Below are 5,974 nucleotides of genomic sequence, written 5' to 3'. Positions count from 1 at the left end.
ATAAAGAGAAAAAAGAAAGAAAAGGCGAAAGAAAAAGAAGAAGAAGAAGAAAAAAAAAGAACGTTGGACCTAGGAATGATGATCGGGAGGGGTTTTTCCTTTTTTTCTTTTTCTTCTTTTTTTTCTTTTTTTTTTTTTTTTGTATTTTTAGAAAAGAAAAAAATGACTTGACGGCCGAGAACAGGCTGTCGCTCGGCGGTAGCCCTTATGCCAAGCTTCATGCTCGTCGAGTTTGCGCTACATTGTAACGGCGCTCTTCGAGGCCACAACTACTCTCTTCAGTTTAGCTCAGCGCTCGGACCGTGTCGCTTCGTGACGCTTTGGTATCCACGCTCCTGTGGATCCTTCCGATCTGACAGAAGAGATCTTTCTCTTTCTCTCTCTTTCTTTATCTCTCTCTCTCTCTTTTTCTTTTTCTCTTTTTCTCTCTCTTTCTCTCTCTCTCTCACTCTCTCTGTGTCTCTCTCTCTTTTTCTCTCTGTCTCTCTCTTTCTCTTTCTTTCTCTTCCTCGATTTTCAGTCGCTAAGTAAAATCGTGCCGGTGAAAGATAAAGTTCCTTCTTCTTCCTCTTCTTCTTCTTCTTCTTCTTCTTCTTCTTCTTCTTCTTCTTCTTCTTCTTCTACTTCTTCTTCTTATTCTTCTGTTTGGATTATCAAGGGATCTTAAACAGTGTGAAATTCATAAAAGGTAAGCTCTTTCTATTAATTTAATGCGCTTCTTCTAATTCGATATTTTTTTTTAAATCGTCGATATTAATATCTAACGTGTATGATATTAAATAACAATGAGTTTTGTGATAGAAGAAGAAAAAGAGAAAAGAAAGAAAGAAAACAAAAAAAAAAGAAAAAAAGACATCTTGAACATTTACTTTTAGATTAGAAGATAGGGAGAAAAAAAATATTCTTCGTAATCTTTCTTTTTTTTCTTTTCTTTTCTTTTCTTTTCTTTCCTTCTTTTTTCTTCTTTGAAATCGTTCCATCGAAAATTAATTTGTCATTTGACAAATCCTTAATGATAATTATCTCAATTTTCGTATAAACTTCATCGATATCGAAGATTACGATCACGTAATATAAACTTTGCATTTTTTGTTTGTTTTTCTTTTCTTTTTTTTTTTCTCTCTTCTTTTCTTTTCCTTTCTTTTCCTTTCATGTGAACAGCAACGTCTATCAATTTTATGAATTTATGAGTGTTTACATCGTACCGTCAGGCAGCATCGTAATACCAGGTCAGCGCTATGAATTATGCATCTCGTCGAACGGTTTAGGGTTTCGTCCCTTTTCTTAGACTTTTTTCTTTCTTTTTTTTTTTCGAAAGATGACTCGCACTTTGACCGACCCCACTTGTTAGAACATAACTCTCGTTAATATTCATTTTCGTTGCAGCTATTACGATAAAATAAGTTCTAATTTTGAGTGAAACAATTAATTAACAAATTTATTCGAATAATAACCCTTTTCGATATTAATTCTTTCCTAATATATTTTTAACTTGAAAAATTTCTCTTTACTTCATTTAATTCGTAATAACCTTGGTGAAAATTCAAAAATTACGCCTGTCTTATCGTATGATTAATTGTCTCATCAGTGAAATCAGATATATGCATAGTTTGGGTCTGATTCACGTGGAGTCAAATTAATTTCGAATAACGAATGAATAACGCGTGAAATCTTTTATATTTGATATAATAAAAAGTTCTTTTATTTATATTTGATATAAATAAAAGATTGATGGAAAATATATTCTTTTTCTTTTCTTTTCTTTTTCTTTTTTTTTTCTTTTTTTTTTTCTTTTTACTAACAACTCTTTTTCACTGAAATATTTCGATTCGGACCCTTTGCAACGTTCTCTTTATGATTCAGCCGAAACTCGAATGGCATTTCCTACGAATTCCTTTCACCGTTGAATTTAATAGACTCTGACTCTTTCTTTGTGCTTCGCCGTTGATCGTAAAACTTAAAAATCTGCTTGATATTTTTTCAAGCCATTAAAAATGGATTATTTGCAGTAACGAAATAATAACGTTATCGTAACGAAAGATCGAAATACATTTATGAAAGAAGAGATAAGAAAGATAAAAGATAAATTTAAAGAAGATACGTCTCCTCCCCGTCCCGATCCTCCCGTTCCTCCAACAACCCGACATCACTTTTTTTCAAATGAATTTACTTCCGATCGGTAAGATTCGTAATTTCGTAATACTTATCAGCGCTTCACAGGTGATCAAGTAAAACTTGAAAATCTACTTCTTAGCGTACGAAAAACATTGAGATGAGAAAAATTTCCATTTGGTGACGAAATTATTCATATTGTCGAAAGATCGAAACGCATTTATTTTTTGAATGAAAGATAATAAGGATTAAAAAATAAATTATAAAAAGGGAAGGGGAGGATACGTTTCCGTCACTTCCCCCTCTCCATCCCTCGTTCCACTCGAAATCCAATCGATTTACGTTCGATCCGTGATAAAGGAATCAAAATTAGTATGTATAAAAATAGTACGTATCAACTTAGCAGCTGGATCGTAAAGCTTGAAAATTTTGTTGTTGTTTGAAAAAGAAAAAAAGAAAGAAAAAAGAAAAAAAAACAGAAATTGTGTCTAGCGTCAGAAAGTATATGTTATCGTATCGATAGATCGAAACAGGTTTATTTATGAAAAAGAAAAGATAATAAGGTCATACGATAAATTTACAAAAAAAAAAAAAGAAAAAAAAAAAGAAAAAAAAAAGAAAAAAAAATAGAGGGAATACGTTTCCTCCCCTCTTCCCACCATCACCACTACTTCCCTCTCTTACATTTGAACCGATTTACTTCCGATCGGTAAGAATCGTGATTTCGTAGTACGTATTCAGCTTCCCACGCAAACGTAGTCTCGATTCAGGGTCTTCATAGTTGTATATCTCGTATTACATACACGTACAACGAGCACGTATCTATCTACGTATGTTAGAGAACTACCTTATTGGGTTAGTTTAATGGCTAGACACGTTCCATGCACAGGGCATACTTTATGTTTTCCCATATTTGCCGATCGATTCAAGTCAACATTTAATACGATCACCATAAACGATATCGAGAACGATATGCCATATAGAAAGATTTTTGGCGACGTTCAAATTCGTAATAAATAGATAAGATTCTCGCGAGAGTAATGAAATATCTTTTCGATGTAATTTCTTTCCTTTTCTTTTTTTTCTCTCTCTCTCTCTCTCTCTCTCTTTTTTTTTATTTATTCTTCGTGGTCTCTAATTTCTTTTCCCTTTTCTTTTCCACGCCTTTCTTTTTTCTCTCTTTATTTTTTATTCTTTCGTTTATTACGAAGAAAGTGTTAGATGATAGAGTTCCATAGGCAATACGTTGAACGACGACAGATTGACAAGTCAATAATCATTACGAATTATTTTGTGATTTTAATCAATCGTTGTTTAAACTTTTCGATGGATAACATTCCTTAGGGGCGGAACGGGGGAGGGAGGAAGACGGAGAAGTACGATCATGCCGCGACTGGTGGAAACGCATACAAAGGATAAATCGTTATAAAAAAGCGTCCCCACGAAGATCAAATCGTACTTCCAGATGCGAGTTTAGTTTCGACTGCCAGAGCCGACTACATTACGAGCGTGCCGGGCTTGTAAATTCACCTCTTCTTTTCGTTTGTTTTTCTTTTCTTTTCATTTTGTTTTTTCTTCCTTCTTTCTTTCTAGTTCTTTTCTTTTTTTTCCTTAAGAAAAAAAAAAGAAACCGAATGCGAGAGAGAGAGAGAGAGAGAGAGAGAGAGAGAGAGAGAAAGAGAAAAAGAAAGAGTTGTGGGGGGCGGCGACGGGGGAGGGGGCAATCTCTTTTTTTTTCTTTTTGTGTACCCATAGAAGGAATGCGGGCGACTCGTGTCCGAAGAACGACTCGTCGAACAAAAGATAGACTCCCGCTTCTTTTTTTCTTTTTTTTTTTTTTTTCTTTTTTTTCTTTTTTTTTCACTGACCATCAGCCTCGCGACTCGTTTTATACTCGGACTGTTATCAAAATTCGACGATAACGATCGTAACCATTAATAATCCATTAGTAATCCATTAGTCGTATGATCGTTTAGAATAATTCGAGAGGGAACTTATGCCGTAATAATTATACGTAATTTAAGACGAAAATTAAGGAAGAAAAAAAGATTTTTGAAAGATATTACATCATGGAGACACATAACATGGCGAGCATATATCATTCGGTGCTTATCAGATCTTCTTATTTCTAAGATTTTCTTTTTTTTTTTATCTTGGATCGTAAACTTCGTAACCGTACGAGTTACACAAACGAACTGTGACGTTCGTTGTTCTCTTGTCTACTAACATAGATATATCTAAGCTTATTCGGTAGCTTCTCTTTTTTTCTCTCTTCTTTTTTCTTTTTTTTTTTTTTTTTTTTTTTGTAAATAATCATACTCGGAGTCATTCGCTCAGTCACTCTCGTAGCAAAGCTCAAACGATCACGGGCGATGCATTTTAATTGCAACAAGATAGGTAGTTAGCGAGCTAAAGGGAAACTTTCGTACGCCGTCTACGTTCGCAAAGTAAACACAAAAATGGACGAAAGCCTTTGAATGAAGAATAACGAAGAGAGTCGTGGGACGAATATCCTTGAAAGAAGAAGAAGAAGAAGAAGAAGAAGAAGAAGAAGAAGACAACGGCGAAAGAAAGAAAGGAAGGAAGAAAGAAAGAAAGAAAAAGGAAAAGACAAAAGAAAAGAAAATTGAATCGGTCGTACTCTTATCTTTCATCAGAGTTCATTGAACCAACCGAGCGTCCCCGATTTTGAACCCACCGCCTGCGTCATTGCTGCCTACCAGTACGGTGAAACATCGAATCTGTTGATTTTGCTCGTTATTTTAGTTTCCCCTAGACTCCGGTAGACTTCTTGCAAGAGAGAAAGAGAAAGAGAAAGAGAAAAAGAGAGAGAGAGAGTGAGAGAGAGAGAGAGAGAGAGAGAGAGAGAGAGGGATGAGTCCCAAAATATGAGAGGGTCGATGAAAATTGAAAACATTGAACAGATCGTATCAAATAAAATGACACCGTTCGTTTAATCTAAATATTTAAGAAATATATTTCGAAGAGGTATCACTTTTTTACTTAAAAAAAAGAAAAAAAAAAAAAAAAAAAAAAAAAAAAAAAAAAAAAAAACGTAAAAAAAAGAAAGAAAGTAATAAAAAGACAAAAAAAAACTTATGAGACAAATTTATGATATGTTAATCATCGATTTTATGACTATTTTCAATTTTCTATCCAGCATACGTCAACAATGTCGGCGGGAATCGTTTGGGTAACATAACGTGATGCATTCTAATATCTCGATTAGGGTGCACATCGATGCGACCAGAGTCTCCCTCTCTCTCTCTCTTTCTCTCTCTCTCTCTCTCTCTCTCTCTCTCTCTCTCTCTCTCTCTCATCATTGCAGCTATAGAGAAACGACGAAACGTGTACCAAGAAACGGACTCTTGCCAGAAGGATCTTAAAACGATCTCGTCGCTATCTCTCTGCGGAATGGATTCGTAATCGTTTCTGGTAATACGTTCCCTGAAAACCAGAAAGCAGGAATAGTCGTTATGGTACCGGTGCCACGAATAGAATCGCTAAAATGTCTAACCGATATCCGTATAAATATATCCGCTTTCTACGTTTCAAACGCAGTGAATAACAAACGTTTTATACAGCCTGTAGAATATACATATATATTTAATATATATGTATGTATGTATAAATTTTACACACACGCACATTTATATATATACATTCGTACATACGTATCCATATCGAGAAATATGTAGATATCGTTTAAATTTATTGCAATAAAATGTTGGAGAGAAAAAAAAGCGAAATATATTTCTTTTTTTCTTTTTCTTTTTTTTTTTTTTTTCTTTTTCTTTTCTTTTTTTCACACGAAACATTCAGGAATGAATTACAACGTTTCTAAAGCATAGACTCTTATTTT

At 34.1% G+C, this 5,974-nt stretch overlaps 1 protein-coding gene across 1 annotated transcript in view; it reads left to right on the top strand.

The window, feature by feature from the left end:
• The first annotated feature begins 281 nt into the window (after window positions 1-281).
• The window catches only part of LOC118446058 (LHFPL tetraspan subfamily member 2 protein-like), a 15,696-nt gene continuing 10,003 nt past the window's right edge, over window positions 282-5,974 (top strand). The window contains exon 1 of the mRNA XM_035876228.2: window positions 282-688. The gene's annotated coding sequence lies outside the window, so the exon portion shown is untranslated. The remainder of the gene's footprint in view (window positions 689-5,974) is intronic.

The sequence above is a fragment of the Vespa mandarinia genome, chromosome 1, assembly GCF_050613455.1.
Source record: "Vespa mandarinia isolate Hongniang chromosome 1, ASM5061345v1, whole genome shotgun sequence".
Taxonomy (NCBI): Eukaryota; Metazoa; Arthropoda; class Insecta; order Hymenoptera; family Vespidae; genus Vespa; species Vespa mandarinia.
This window is presented reverse-complemented; position numbering and strand designations above follow the sequence as displayed.